The sequence below is a fragment of the Pristis pectinata genome, chromosome 13 (genome assembly GCF_009764475.1).
Source record: "Pristis pectinata isolate sPriPec2 chromosome 13, sPriPec2.1.pri, whole genome shotgun sequence".
In the NCBI taxonomy this organism is placed as follows: Eukaryota; Metazoa; Chordata; class Chondrichthyes; order Rhinopristiformes; family Pristidae; genus Pristis; species Pristis pectinata.
This window is the reverse complement of record NC_067417.1, coordinates 17,411,671-17,428,508: the sequence shown is the minus strand read 5'-3', so window position 1 is coordinate 17,428,508 and position 16,838 is coordinate 17,411,671. Positions and strand designations below refer to the sequence as shown.

Sequence of the window (16,838 nt, the reverse complement as noted above, 5' to 3'; positions counted from 1 at the left end):
GCCAATATCACAGATGGGTTACTTACAACAGAAATGTTCAGTTTTGATACAGAAAGTTACCTGAAATTGTAAAATATGATACCGAGTGCAGAAGATTGTAATTTGTCCTGATGAAAGATTAGGTGCTGTTCCTCAAGCTTTCATTGGGCATCTCTATAACAGTTCAGGAGGTCGTAGACAAAAAGTTTGGAGTGGGATGGAAAATTCAAGTGGCAGCGACAGGGAGCATTGAGTTTCCCCTGCAGACTGACCTCAAGTGCTCTGCAAAGCAGTCGTGCAATCTGTGTTTGGTTTCTCTGATGTAGAGGAGATCCTGTTGTGAGCACCAAATGCTGTTCACTAGATTAGAAGAAGTGCAAGTGAATTACTGCTTCACCTGGAAGAACTGTTTGGATTTCTGGAGGTAGGAAGGGAAGAGCTTTTTCAAAAAAAAAACAGGTGTTGCTTCTCATGTGGTTGCATGGGAAAGTGCCTTAAGAAGGGGAGAGGTTAGTAAGACCAAAGAACAGATTCAGGGCTCAAGAAGAGAGTAATCCCTTTGAGTACTGAAAGGGGAGGGGAATATGTGTCTGATGGTGGAATTTCATTGGGACTGGCCAAAATTCTGAAGAATGATTGTTTGCAGGTAGATCTGGTGGGATGGAAGATGAGGACCAGAAGTAATGAGAGCAGAGGTGCAGGAAATAGTGAACCGAGGAGCTCCTCTAATCTATCATAGAGGTTCAGGAACAAGGAACGCATTTTGGAGACATTTCTGTGGAAAGCCTCATCAGCAGAGCAGCTATGACTGAGGCCCAGGAACTGGGTTAATAAACTGGAGACCTTACAGGAGGCAGGGTGAGAGGAAGTCTTTGATCAGAAACGTTAACTCTATTTCTCTTGCCACACAGGCTGCCACTCCTGAGCTTTTACACTTTCTTTGCAGATTTCCAGCATCTGTAATTTTCAGTTGAGTACTGTTGGACAGAATTTTGCTCAGTCTTCTTCTTTTTAAAAAAAAACCCATATAGACAGTGGAACAAAAGGAGGAAAAGTGTGTGTCAGGAAAGACTGACATCCAGGACAAAACTACCCCACAGCACATAAAGTGGCTGTGCAAAATTTTGCCGGGTCAGGTCACTTGAATAATTAGCATAAGCTTTCAACACAGTGTTGGCAATTAGACTTGCCAGCAGCTTGTCTAATGGGGCATGAGGAAAACCTTCCCAGGAGATCAAGTTTAAAAGGAAGTGTGACATATGGTGACAAATATTTTTTCAGCCTTTGCCAAAGCTGGCGTGGGTGGGGTAGGAAAGATGTACCAGGTGGTGTGGAGAGCTATTTCACAAGGAGCTAAGCTGATATACTGCTGCTTTATGTAGATGGGTGGAAATAGAGCTGCCACATAGCACTTTCAGACAGACTCTGTGGCCCTTGTTAATGAAAGGTGACCACTAGGCTCGCTTTACTCTGCGGTGCATGAATGTCATCTATGTGTCTTAAGCAACAATGCTGCATTCTGTCAAATATTTTACAAACATATTACAAAGTTTTTACAGCACAGAAACGAGCCAACATTCCCTATAAATCCATATTAGTAAACAAGCCTTCTCCCTTGTATGATTTAACCCTATTCTTCTATTCTTTTATCCCTTATGAGTTTCTTTATTGATGAATTATAGTGATCACAAATTCCACATTCTAACCACTTCCAACATAACAAATTTTCTTCTGAATTCCCTGTGGATTTATTAGTGATCATATTACTGGAACGAATTCTTTGTGTCTACCCTTGCAGAAAAGGTGCTGTACAAGGTCTTCAACCTGAAGAATTTGTCAACCGACTTCTAGTTGATCTGACCTAAGCCACCGGTTGATCTACCCAAAGTCCCTGGTGTGTCACCATCTGTGTCCTGAGCTAGAGAGTTGTTCTTTTGACACTGAATTTTCTGATTTCCTGTGTTTTTGTGAGCCAGGAAGTGGTGAACACCTTGAAGAAACTGCACAAGGAGTTGGAAGCAGGTTATTTCTGTTATTCCTCCAGGGACTCTACTAATATCCCTCCAGCAGAACAGTTTGCAAGAACTCTTGGGAGCTCTTTGCCACTGAACTTTTAAAATAAAACATTGATGTAGGTTACTTGGCAAGCAGGTGAATAATCCTAAAGATATTATATATTTTTTATATCGTAGATATTTCAGAACTTGCAAATTTTACTTAGGCCATACATTGGGCTTATGCAATGCTTGTCTTCATTGGTTAAGGCAGAGAATATAGGAACAGGGAGGTCATGGTGGAATGATGCAAAAAAGAAACACATTTTAAATTATTGCATACGGTGTTGATCATCATGCCACAAGAAGTACACGATATTAGAGAGGGTGCAGTGGAACTTTGAGGATGTTGGCAGAGCTGGAGAATTTATAGAGTCATTGAGAGATCTCATTGAGACAGTTTCTTCAGTCCACTGAGTCCATGCTGACCATTAAGCATCCATTTTTACACGTTTGCTCTCAGCAAGGGAATGTGTTATTCAACTTAACAAGTAAATGCCTGCCTTGAGAGGTTTTGCATGTGCCTTTTGCTCCTTGCTTCATATCATCTTAACAGTATATTCTCCTTATCCTTTCTCACTCATGCTTTCCTTCGAGGCATCTGTATTAGTCACCTAAACTACTCCTTGTGATGCGAGGTTTCATATTCCCATCATGCTCTGGCTAAAGAAGTTGCCTCCTATGTTTCCTGTGGAGAAGAATTAATGCTAAAGCTGGCAATTTCAATTTAGCTTTTCTTCTTAGATGTGCCATTCCTTTAGTTTGCTTCTCTGAGATCAGTAACTCAGCATGTTACAAATAGAAGCAAGCCTTCCCTGCAGTTACTACCCTATAATTTCATGGGATGACTCTGGGTGAACCACTTAAAGAACAGCTTTATTGTAAAATGATTTCACATCGTACAGATACCTTCATCTTTCCTAAAGGATACTTGTTTCTCTGTAATTGGATTTAAACTGAAAAATGAAAGAGAAATGAATTTTCTTCTTGCTTTAAGTAAGTTTCTCATATGGAATTAATTGTAAAACCATTGTTATTTCAAAATGTCCAAGTGTCGCTTTTCTCTATTCCAGAAATTGGATGACATGGCTGTTTGTTTTTTAGTGCCACGTGATCCAAAATTGAAGTTACCCAGAGTAAGTCAAGCTAACTGGAATTTCCTGGTAACATTGTGGCCATTGCAAATGTGAACAGGACATTTGTGATTGCCAGGCATGTTGACATGCTCTAGGGCTTCTGAAATGTCATCCTTCTGGAAATATGGCTTCCCCTCTGCCAAAGTTAATGGAGCCCTCACAGATATTTCCTCCATTTTCTTGCACGTCTCTTCTCATTCCTGCTCCCTGCTCCCTCCCCCCCCCCCCACCCCCAGAAGAAAAACAACAGAGTTCCCTTGGTCCTCACCTATCACCCAACCAGCCACTGGATTTAACATATCCTCCTCTGCATTTCTGCCACCATGTTAGTGATCCCACTACCAGTCACATCTTCACCACCCCCCCCCCACCCCTCTGATTTTCACAGGGACCACTCTCTTATTGACTCCCTGGTCTGCTCATCCCTCCCCTTCCACTCCTCCACAACCATAGGAAGTGCAATGCCTGTCCCTTCACTTCCTCCCTCATCACCGGCCAGAGTCATAAATAGCCCTTCTAAGTGAGGCTGAGGTTTACCTGTACTTCCAACCTCATCTATTGAATACAGAGCTTGCAGTATGGCCTCCTCTAAATTACAGATTCCATGCATAGACTTGATGACCATTTTGAGGAACACCAGAGCTCCGTCCACAATAGCCATCTTGAGCTTCCGGTTGTATGTCATTTCAACTTTCCTTCTCCCTTCCACACTAACCTGTCTGTCCTTGGCCTTCTCCATTGCTACATAGAGGCCAAATGCAAATTGGGAGAACAATATCTCATATTCTTCTTCAGTAGCTCTCTCTTCTCCCTTCGTTCACCTTTCCCATTCCCTTCCCCAACTTGGTTCCATTTGCCCCTCATCCCCTCCCCATCTGGTTCCACCTATCACCTACCAGCCTCCCTCCCTCCCTCCACCACCCCCGCGCACTGCTATATACTGGCAATCACTCCTTCCCTCACAGTCCTGATGTAGGGTCTCAACCGGAAACATCGACCTACATATTTTGCCTCCACAGATGCGGCTTGTTCTGCTTTTTGTTCCAGATTCCAACATCTGCGGTCTTTTTAGTCTTCATGTTAACATGTGTGATCTTTTCCTGTCATACGCCTGATCATTTAATGATGGAATCACCACCCAATGCAAGTCTAAGCTCACACAGACATAAGTGGAGCTCAAAGCACCTCATGTTGACCACTGGAGAACAGTCTCAGGAGAAGTGAAAGTGTATTGTGTTATGTTCTTGCTTAACCAAAGATTTGGAAAAGATGCTCTGTGAGTGGGTTGGCTCAGACTGACTGCAGGCTCCTCAAGTACCTTCCAAAGTCCACAGAATGTACTATAATCGATTGATACTTGGCTTGATAAATTCCAGTGACTACCTCAGTGATGACACTGCTTGGAATGGTTCATTGTTAGAGGCATTGGGAAAGGTGAGACTGGCACCAAGGCAGAGCTGGTGAGCATTTCATTGTACCTTTTGTAAAAGTTGTAATTCTCTCCTTTCTGGCAGCATCTCTCTCCTCCATAGTAGACATTCTGGGTGTTGCTTCAGTCTGGATGCAATATGGAGGGTGCCTTTAAGAGATAATGTTGTCCTGTACCTCTGCACAGTGAAATGGCAGGAATGGTGCTGAATTTAAGCTGGGCCCATAAAACACCCTGGCACTATTACTTTTGAGGGGGACCCAATCTGCTGCTAGCATTAATTGCAACAACATATTAATGCACCAGAATTTCTTGGCACAGATTTTTAAATTTAATTTGAAGTAGATTATTTTAGACTCTATCTATGCATATTTGGATAATGGCCTATTTAAAGCTCATTTAAGCTCTCCTCTATGTATTTTCACTTATTAAATGAAAATAAATTATTTTTAAAAAATATTGTAGGGAATGGTTCTGGCATGTTCATAATTGCGCTCCAATGCATTTTAACACTTCCCCTATCAATGGACTGGGACATATTCACGGCTTCCTGGCAGACCCATGGAAAACCACCAGCAACCTGCAGCATGTGGTGCAGTACCCTCTGGGTTTCTGCATCTGCTCACTGTAGTATGGAAATTGAGAGTGTGCTGGGGGTCAAATGTGTGCAAATCTGACTTCCTATTCTGCCCCAGACTTAAATGCCTTCGGAGCATTCTGTAATTTACTCAGGTGAGCGGCTGTCTGCACTGTGTGTATGGCCAATTAGCTCGACGCCAGCCATAGCTGGTATATTGAGCACTAGTATTAATTTGAATGGAGCTGTCAAAATTCTTTAAAACAGTGAGTTTAATTAGTATTTTATTTATTCAATATTTATTTGTTTCCAATTAATAGCAGTTTCATGTGCTTTTAGATATATTTACCATTTAATATTTTTCAATCCTTTAAATTATTTTCTAAGAAGCTGTTTGCAAATGTCTTTGATCATCAGAGCTGTGAGCAAGCCATCAGGCTCAGTCCATGGGCATATCCTTCCTTCCCACTGTCTGCAGTCTAGTTGTTGCTCTGGACTCTCTGCACATTATGAAATGACAGCAGCAGAGGTTCTGGCAGTACGTTGGGAGTGGCTGCAAAAATTAAGTCCAGCTGCAGAGTTGCAACATGTGATGACCACAAGGTGAGAATGGGGATCATCACGGACTGGCCAGTTGGTGTGAACTTAACAGAGGGTCCTTGATTCCATTACAATTGTACATTTTCTATTTCCCTCACTGCGTTATAGCCTTTATAAATAAAACTAATAAGTGCTAATTAAGTATAATGTTCTGTAGAGTATTTAATTCATTTGGGACTGTCTTTTCTCAAAAGCAAGAGCAACCTGGCTGATGCCAACATTGCAGAAGTAGACGTTGGATGTTAAAACCGTTTCACCACTTTTTGTCCAGAAGCTTTGGTTCCTGTCATTGACCTCGCACTGAAGTTGCACCTCCGACTCAACGTTTTGGGGAAAATTGACCTGATCGTACTTTTGGAAACTGGATTAATGGTGTCAGCAGCAGACAAGTCCAATTGGGTGGGGGGGGGGGGGGGGGGCGGGGTGGGGTGGTGGAAATCATTGGAGCTTTGTAGTTTGGAGGGAGACAGAATCAGTGGTTGTTGTTGAGGCAAGGCAGTTCATGGTGTTGAAATGGTCAGGAACAAGATCAGAATGTACATGGGGAGAGGGTCTAAAGGATATAGACAGGCAATTCAACAGGCTGACAGATATACTGGTCTGGAAGACCTAGTTGTCATTGATGCTCTGTGAGCCAGATCAAGTTATTATGTGAGTGTACAGCAACAGGCACCCTTTTTTTTATCCTAAGTGATGTGCTCCAAGTTCTCCTGCAGTGTTCCAAAAGGCCCAATCTGCAGGGAATGAGATCATCCTGAGTGCCCCCAATGTGGAATGTGTGTTAGGATAGAAAGATGACTGAAACCCACTGATTCTGAGTTGCATTTCTGAAAGGACACAAAAACGAGCACTGCAGTGCCCATTATTGTTTCACTCCATCAAAAAATGGTTTTCAGTCGCATAACACAGAAAACTAGCCTTTCACAATTGAATTCCTCAGCACTTCAACTTTCAAATCACATTAGGATTGAGAAAACAAACTCAATATTCACGAATCTCTAAAATGCCCTTCTATCATTGCTGCTGTGTGCACAACCAGGTTAAGCTCCTGACATTCCATTAGATGATAATAGCATTCTGACATTGAGACTGGGCTCTTAATGAACGAACAAAGAATTCTGCGAAACTATAGACCTTAAGTGCTGCAGTCATGTCAATGTTGTTACTTTTGCCTAATTACCTTCCACCAAAAGCTGTAACATTTGATTTACTGCCTTTCCATGTGCTGTTTAACACATTTCAACCTAGCCGATCAATTTCCTAGCAAAGTGTGGGACATCAGTGGCCTTGGCCTAGAGTGATCTGGGACAAAGAAGACTATTTGTGTGTTGGCCCTTTTAATTTAAATAGGATTAATAAAAGTTCATTCTTCTGTTAGAAATTAGAATTGTCACTTTTCATACCAGCAAGGTTGCAAATCTCACTACAGAAGAATTTTGTGAATGACACTATTATTGATGTCATTTGTGTGAGATTTACACCTGAAAAATTGTGTCAAGAAGAACAAAAACCCAGTAGAACAAACGAGGTGACAAATTGCATCTTGTCATCCTCCTAAACTTTCAATTAATTAGATTGGAGATGTTTTAATTAATATTAGAGATTAATTAAACATACTTGCACACAATATTTTATTGCTCGTGTGTGTATAAATGTGCACAATTTTCAGCTAAAATAACTAACTTAAGCTATGATGCTGTGATTTATTCTTTTAAATCCTTTATCATATCCCCACTTAAAACATCATAACATTAAAAATGGTGGGTGGACTTTGTACAATCTATTTCAGAGAAATATGGTATGTTTCAAATGTATTTCAGGATTTCCCTGTATTTTGAGTGTGTGGTCACATATTTCTGAAAAAAGTGAGATCACTTCCTTGAGACAGATGTGCTTTGTACATCTTTGAAAGGTAACACTTCTATTTTCAAATGGCACTCCAGATATTAAGGTCCATTCTGGGTCATCTTTTATTAAGACGTAGAATGCTATTGACATTGGCTCTACAAGTCAGCATGTGAAGAGAAACAGAAGAATGGAGGTGTTTCAACATATTGGATTTGGCTATCACTTGTTCTTGACATTTTGATTGACAATTTCCAGCTTGTGCAAGAGAATTTGTCCCTGAATATTTTTTTGAAACTTGGACTTATGGTGAGATATGCAGCTAAGAGTCAGACAATAGGATTAACAAAAAAACCTGAATGACACAACATTTTGTAAAATGTCCTTTTGTGTGAAACAGGTTGAAGGTACTTTGGAACCAAATGATTAACTGCATCCTTGCCTATACCATCCTGCAGCGTTATGGGTGAACCTTCATTGTGGGTTTTCCATGTAATAGTGTGCATGGTATTCAAGCCGCAAATTATACTTTTCTGAAGCAAACCAAACTTTTTAAGAAGTCAAATAAAGGCTGTTACTGACAGGTTCAGACAAGAAAAGGGGTTCATAAGTGGTTTTAAATGCCACATCACCAGATCTTGAAGGAATAGATAGAGAACTGAATAAGGAAAAAAATTAAAGGAAGACATTCAAAATGTCTGAAAGTTCCACCATTCTCATCAAGAGAGCAAGTGAATGCTGTAATACAAAGGCAATGTTCACAAACTTAACGTAAAAAGAGCTAACATAACAGAAGTAGAAATACTGACTGTTGTCATGAAAATGAGAGTTGTGACATTTGAGCTTGACACCGAATGCAACTTTACACTGATGAGCCAGGCTTAATATGTAGGTAGGAGGCCAGAAAACACTATGGCTGAATTTAAAAAGGCACAGCTCAATACACCAAGGCAATGGGTCCTTCAGCTCAACTCATCCATGCTGACTGAGAATCCTAACTGTGATAATCCCATCTCCCTGCATTTGGCCTATATCCCTCTATTCCTTTCCTACCCATCTACCTGTCCAAATGCTTTTCAAATGTTGTGATTGTACCTGCCTCTACCATCTCCTCTGGCAGCTTGTTCCTTATACCCACCACCCTTTTGAGGAAAATCTTGCCCCTCCAAACTCCTTTAAAAAGTTCCCCTCTCACCTTAAACCTGTGCCATCTAGTTTTAGACTTCAGTATCCTTGGCAAAAGGCTGTGACTATCTCCCCCATTTATGCCCCTCATGATTCTGTAAACACCAATATGGTTGCCCCTCAGCCTCCTGCACATCAGTGGGAACAATCCCAGCCTATTCAATCCCTCCATTCCAGGCAACATTCTGGTGAATCTCTTCTGCACTCTTTCTAGTGCTACCACATCCTTTCTATAGTGTGGTGAACAGAACTGCGTACAATGTTCCAAGTGTGGCCTAGCCAATCTCTTATACAGCAGCAACCTGATGTTCCAATGCTTATACACAATACTTCTGCCTATGAGGGCATGCGAGCTACTTTCTTCACTACCCAGATGAAGGGTGGTGACTCGAAACATCGAATGTCCATATCCCTCTAGCAGTTTGGTTTTTGCTCTAAATTCAAGCATCTGCAGTCTCCTGATTCATCTCCTTCACTAACCTGCCCATTTGTCTGCTACTTTCAAGGAGCTATGAACTTGCACCCCAAATGTCCCTCTGTACATCAATGTTTCTAAGGTCTCTGCCATTTACTGTATATGTCAGACCAGTATGAGATGACCCAGAGTGTATTACGTCACACTTGTCTAGATTAAATTCCACCTGCCACACTCTGCCCAACTTTCCAGCTGATCTGCATACTTGGGCAACCAGCCTCACTATGTACAACTCTACTAATCTCCATGTCATCAGCAAACTTGCTTGTCATACCACAGACATTCTCAACTAAGTCATATATGACAAACAACAAAGGTTCCAGCACTGACCCCTGCAGTACACCACTGGTTTCAGATTTCCAGTTAGAGAAACAACCCTCCACCACTACCCGAGAGACAAAGGACTGCAGATGTTTGAATCTAGATGAAAAACACAATGATGCTGGAGGAACTCAGCAGGCCAGGCAACATCTGTGGAGAAAAGCAGGTGGTCAACATCGGATTCTCCCACTTTAAGTAATCCACTACCTCCCTTCCCCACGACCCCCGCCCCCCAAACAACGCTCACCATGCTGCTTCTCTTCCTTTTCCTAGCCTCTTTTTTTTCTACTTTTTTTCCTTTCTCTCCTTACCTTTGACCCATCCCCCGGTGGATCTGCTCTCCCCTCCTCCCCAGCACCTCCCTATCACTATCTCTTACCTGCACTTACCTATCACCACCTTGTGCCCACCCCCCTCCCCTCTTTTGTCCACCTATCACTGCTCTGCTTTTCCCTCCTATATATTGGTCTTCCCCTTTTCCTATCTTCAGTCCTGAAGAAGGGTCCTGACCCGAAATGTTGACCGCCTGCTTTTCTCCAGGGATGCTGCCTGGCCTGCTGAGTTCCTCCAGCGTCATCATGTTTTTCCCTCCACGACTACCCTCTGCCTCCTATCACCAAGCTACTTTTGGTTCCAGTTTGCTAAAGCACCCTGTGCCCTAACTTTCTGGACCATCCTACTGTGTGGGACCTTGTCAAAAGCCTTGCTAAAATCCATGTCTACTGCTTTGCCTTCATCAATTTTCTTTGTAACCTGCTCAAAAAATATTGCCTGGATTGGAGTGTTGAGCTTTCAGGAGAGGTTGGGCAAACTTGGATTATTTTCTCTGGAGGCTGAGGGGAGCTGATAGAAGTATATAAAAATTAACAGGCATACATATAGGGTATTTGGTCAGAGTCTTTTTGCCAGGGTGGAAATGTCAAATACTAGAGCACATAGCTTTAAGTTGAGAGGGTGAAAATTTAAAGGAGAGTTACAGTTAGATGCCTGGTATGTGCTACTAGGGGTGGTGGTGAAAGCTGAAATGATAGCAATGTTTAAGCGGTATTTAGACAGACACATGAACATGCAGGGAATGGAGGGATATAGACCATGTGCAGGCAGATAGGATGAGCTTAATTTGGCTTCGTGGTTGATACAGACACGGTGAGCTAATAGGCCTGTACCTGTGCTGTACTGTTCTATGTTTCTAAACTCAAGTACAATTGTGAGGCAGGATTTCCTGTGCATAAAACCATGCTGACTCCTCCTAATCAGCTAATTAGTCTCTGCCTTTCCAAGTGATTGTAAGTCCTATTTTTTCCAATAGTTTTCCTATTACTGACATAAGGCTCAGCCTGCAGTTTTCTGGCTACTGCTCTTCTGGAATATGGGACCAACATTTGCTGCAGGTGAGAGATTAAAGTAGTTGAAGCTACTGATGTGACAGTGAAATATCAAAGACCGATGAAAACATTGCCACTGATTAGTTATGGCAGGCTTTGGACTAAACATACTGGGAAGAGGCTGGCTGGCAAAAATACCCCTAGATTGGAGAAACATTTGTCACATTAAGATGGGTAAGGCTGGAACATTGCAAGAAGTGCTGGGAGTAGATGAAGAGGTTTTCAAAGATGAGCTGGGCCAGTTGAATGGCATTCCCAGGGTCGTTGCGTATATCTGTATATATCCTGGCTACAGTTGCCTCGAGAAGTGAGCATTTGCTGAGTCTGAAAGAAGTGTTGATCAGACTGGAAAAGTTGGGCCTATGTTTGAAGAGAACTAAGTGTTTCCTTGGTGAATGTAGAACAGTACTTCGAATACCAGGAGGATGTCGAAGGGCTACATCGGTTCAACAGAAAATAAGAGCAATCACCAATGCTCCTGCCCCAACTAATGTAACTGAGTTGAAGACATATCTGGGATTATTGTTATAATAAAGTGAATTATTATAATAAATTCTTGCCAAATCTAGCAATGCTATTGACTCCATTGTTATTACTGACTCATTGTTGTGATAATAAACTTGAACATTGTACTAACCACCGCTGCAGAAGGATGTGTAATGGAGGTGGATTGAAGTTCAAGAAAAGTGCTACACAAGAAATTGCTGCGGTTTGCTGATGTGCTAGTTCCTTACTCGATAGACGGAAAACCACATGAATTCTATATGCGTGATGCATCACTGTTCAGTTTTAGTGCTGTGTTATCCCACTGGATGGAAGATGATTCTGAAAAACTGATAACATTTCATGTTCAGAACATTGACAGCAGCAGAAAAGAAGCTGAATGAAGATTTGGCCACCAATGAAGCCAATGACTCAAATGCTTTTCCAATGAGTTCCAAAGATGGGCTTTGAACTTGACAGCATATGAATACACTATTATTTACAAAGCAGGGAAATACCATGGAAAAGGAGATGATCCCAGTCTGCTTCCAGTGCTAGAGGCAACTGGTGATGAGAGAATTCTGGTCTAAGTGCTGGATCATCTGGACCTGTTAGCATGATGCAAACCAGATAGTGGACAATGGAAGACCCTCTTCTGCTTGAAGTGAAGGTCAAGTAGAGGAGGGCTCCAGAAAATTTGAAAGATTTTCTTAAAATTAGCTTAGTGGGTGTTTGGAGACATAGTAATGTATCTGATTTAGGCAGTTATATATAGAATTGAATAGTTGTCCTCCAAGCCAGCAGGGATCAAGGTGCTTTTGGGGCTAATCTTCTGTAACGGTTTTATTCTTTGGCAGACACCATTTTGGTTGCTCGCTGCAAGGGTATGTTTGTGGGCATATGCACTCAGCAGGCGAGAAAGTAAGTAAACCTCCCAAAGCATGAAACTTAGCCTCCACTTTTTTTGTACGTTAAGATACAACACAAGTTGATATAATCAGATGGTGACCAGGCAAGATCAATGACAAGTGGAGAATGCAACTGGGGAGGCTTAGAGATGGTTGTTGTGGGAGTTCAATCTCTGCATTCCCCAAAGTAACCAGTCAACACACAAGTTCCTTCGTTGACCAGATTGTTTGAGCATATGCCAGGAAGTCTCACAGATAGAGATCCACAATGGATCCATGACCATAGATCCCTCAAGGCTGCCACGCAGGTCGATAGGGTTGTTAAGAAGGCATATGGAATGTTGGCCTTCATTAGTCAGAGTATTGAGTTCAAGAGCCACGAGGTGATGTTGCAGCTCCGTAGAACTCTGGTTAGACCATACTTGGAGTATTGTGTTCCGTTCTGGTTGCCTCATTATAGGAACGATGTGGAAGCTTTAGAGAGGGTGTAGAGGAGATTTACCAGGATGTTGCCTGGATTGGAGAGCATGTCTTATGAGGATAGGTTGAGTGAGCTAGGGCTTTTCTCTCTGGAGAGGAGGATGAGAGGTGACTTGATAGCATAGATCATGTGGACAGTCAGTGACTTTTTCCCAGGGTGACAATGACTAACAGAAGGGGACATAATTTTAAGGTGATTGGAGGAAGGTATACAGGGGATGTCCGGGGCAATTTTTTTAAAGTTATACACAGTAGTGGGCACATGGAACACACTACCTTCAGAGATTGTGGGGGCAGATACATTAGGGACATTTAAGAGACTCTTAGCCCATTTCTCTATCATTCATGTGTCTAACTATGTGGGAGGGAAGGGTTAGATAGATCGCAGAGCAGACGATAAAATTCAGCGCAACATTATTGGCTGAAGAACCTGTACTGTGCTGTAATGTTCTATGCTTGTAAATTGGGCTAAGAAAATGCTCAGTTTTGATGTGTAACCTTAGAACTGCATGATACAGATCACATGTAATTATGCTTAGGATATTAGCCAACATGAGTTGTGTTTTTAAGTCAAAGAACACTACAGCACAGTACAGGCCCTGACTCACTGGTCTAATTCTCAGGGTTATCCCTACTCCCTTCTTGAACAAGGGAATAACATTTGCTACCCTCCAATCATCCAGCACTACTTCCATGGCCAGTGAGGCTGCAAAGATCATCGCCAAAGGCACAGCAATCTCTTCCCTTGCCTCCCGTAATAACCTTGGGGACATCCCCTCCAGTCCTGATGACTTATCTATCAGAATCTTTTTTCAAGAGTTCTAGCACATCCTCTTTCTTCTTGTCAACATGCATATCAGCCTGTTGTATGCCATCGTCTCTCAAGGTCTCTCTCACTGGTGAATACTGAAGCAAAGTATTTATTAAGGACCTCCCCTACCTCCTCTGACTCTAGGCATGTTTCCCCGTCTCTAATCAGTCCTACTCTCACTCAAGTTATCCTCCTATTCTTTACATAGATGTAGAACACCTTGGGGTTTTCCTTAATCCTACTTGCCAAGGCCTTCTCATGCCCTCTTTTAGCTCTCCTTAGTCCAATAATTAAGCTCCCTCCTGGCTACCTTGTAACTCCCCAGAGCCATCTGATCCTTGCTTTCTAAACCTTAGGGAAGCTTCTTTCTTCCTCTTGACAAGATATTCTATGTCTCTTGTCAACCATGGTCCCTTCACTCTACCATCCTTACCCTGCCTCAATAGGACAAACCTATCCAGAACCCCATTGCAAGTACTCCCTAAACAACCTCCACATTTGTTATGCACTTCCCCAAGAACATCTGTTCCCAATTTACACTCCCAAGTTCTTCCCTAATAGCATCATAATTCCCCCTCCCCCAGTTAAATACTTTCCCATATCATCTGCTTCTATCCCTCTCCAAGGCTATGGTAAATGTCAAGAAGTTTATGGTCACTGTCTCCAAAATGCTCTCCCACCGAGAGATCTGAAACCTGATCAGGCTCATTACCTATTACAAAGTCCAGAATTACCTCTCCTCTAGTTGGCCTCTCCACATATTCTCTGAAAGGAATCCTTCCTGGACACTCCTAACAAACTCCCATCTATCCCTTTCACACTAAGGAGTTGCCACCCTCCTTAGTTGAAATCACCCATTGAAACAACCATGTTACTTTTGCACCTTTCCAAAATTGCCTCCCAATCTGCTCCTATTGGGGGGGGGGGGGGGGGGGGGGGGGGTGGGTTGGGAAGAGAAGAGGGGGGTTGGGAAGAGAAGAGGGGGGTTGGGTTCTGTAGAATACCCCCAGTTAGAGTAATCACTCCCTTCCTGATACTTCTCACATTAAAGTAGACACACTTCAGCCAATCCAACTGACTGCAATTTTGCCCTTTTGATTACCTATCCTTCCTCACAACCTTTCTACACACTGCATCTACTTGTACGTAAAATACACCAACCTCTAACCTACCACTCCAGTTCCCATCCCCCTGCCAAACTAATTTAAACCCTCTGCAACAACTCTAGCAAACCTGCCTGCAAGGATATCGGCCCCCCCCTCTAGTTCAGGTGTAAACTGTCCCTTTCGTATAGGTCATACCTTCCCCAGAAGAGATCCCAATGATCCATAAATCTGAAACCCTACCCCCTAAACCAATTCCTCAGCCACACATTCATCTGCCAAATCAACCTATTCTTATCCTCACTGGCACATTAGCACAGGCAACAATCTAGTGATTACTACCCTTGAGGTCTTGCTTTTTCAGCTTCCTGCCTAGCTCCCTATATTCCTTCTTTAGGGCCTCACCTCTTTTCCTACTTATGTCATTGGTATCAATATGTGCCACAACTTCTGGCTGTGGGCCTGATCCAAGACATCCCAGACCCTTGTACCTGGGAGGCAACATACTATCTAGGAGTCTCTTATCACATCCATAGAAGCTAAAGACTGCCACCCCATCCCACTACTAAATCCCCCTATTACTATCATTAACTATATATTTAAGCAGTTAACTATTTGACCAACCATATATGAGACTACTGCACTTGGTAAATATCCTGATCTTAACTTTGATCCAATTAATCAATTTGTGTCACATCCCTTTGAAGGTCATTTATACCCAATAGGCTTGTTATTAGTAGCCACATTTCTCAGTGTTTCCCATAGCTATCTCCTCTCCCCACATTTCTCAGGAGAACACACCTGTGGACTCTCTGTTTTGGTAAACATTTCATTTGGACCAATTACAGAAACCAAGTCTGCCTGATTTAAAAGGGGAGGGAGACCATTCTATTGTAGTATATTTTGTAGTAGCTGTGTCACTTTTTTTTATGCTAGAAAAGTAAGTCCCAACATGCCAGAAGAAATCAGGTACTATAGTAAGAAATGAGAGGGAGGGTAGCCAAGATGGAAGGAAGACATTGTGATTGGCACTTTGGGAAGGGAATGTTAGTAGGGGAAATACAAATGGAAACTCAGTTCCCTTCTGTAAAGTAGTGGGGAAGCGGAGTTGCCTTGTGGCTGTGTTCATTTGTAAGACAGGAGAGTGGAGAGAAGTCGAGAGTTGGATTAAGTATTTCTCCATAAAACCTTGGGGGAAATGGTATGGCTGGGGGTTTAGGGTATGGTATTAGTTTCTGAAAATCAACAGTTATGATATTTCAAATGTATTCCTTTCAATCTATTAAAAGTAAGTCAAGTGATCTATTTGGTAGTCCCTAACAGAAATTGATTGAGACCGTGAGCAGCATGCAGCTGTTTGAGTGTATTAACAACCTTTTTCTCACATACAGTTAGATTCTTTCTTCCAAAGGTACTCTGCTTATTTCTAAATGGTTGGGAATGATGTGGAATTTATAATGAGGTATATAGTGCATTTACATTTTCATTGTTTGTGAAGACTGGCATTCTGCCAATCCATGTAATAGATATGTAATGACACTATAGACCTAAAATATGCTTTTTATTCTGATCTTTTATTCCTTCAGATGGATACTCATAGGCACCATAATCTTAGTCAATATTTTCCATCTAGGACTAATAGGAAATGCTTCTGTGCTTTTGAAATAATCACTTTCAAATCACACTTTAAAATTCTGATTTTTTTTCAATATGGTAGACAATAAATTGGTGTCTACTTAAGAATTAAGATGGTACCATAAGTACATATATCAAGAATATAGACTTAAGAACAGCAGTATGACCAAAATTTCCTGACATATCAGTGAGTTTGTGGTGGCCACATTCAGCTGATCGTGAGGAGAAGTGGAGTGGGGTAATGTTGAGGGAGGTAGATTGCACAGGTTAGCCTCAGAGGCTATTGGAAGGCACTTTAACTTTGACCCATGAGCAGTACTATGAAAGGACTTTAGTGGTGACTTTGAAGATTTTTACACTTACTACCATATAAAAATCAGCTTGAGGTACAGTTGCATCTCCCTTATTGTTAGATGTATATTTACAAATCAT

General features: G+C 42.0%; 1 protein-coding gene across 1 annotated transcript in view; it reads left to right on the top strand.

The window, feature by feature from the left end:
* The first annotated feature begins 15,666 nt into the window (after positions 1-15,666).
* The window catches only part of cdh13 (cadherin 13, H-cadherin (heart)), a 578,498-nt gene continuing 577,326 nt past the window's right edge, over positions 15,667-16,838 (top strand). Inside the window, exon 1 of the mRNA XM_052028448.1 lies at positions 15,667-15,740. The gene's annotated coding sequence lies outside the window, so the exon portion shown is untranslated. The remainder of the gene's footprint in view (positions 15,741-16,838) is intronic.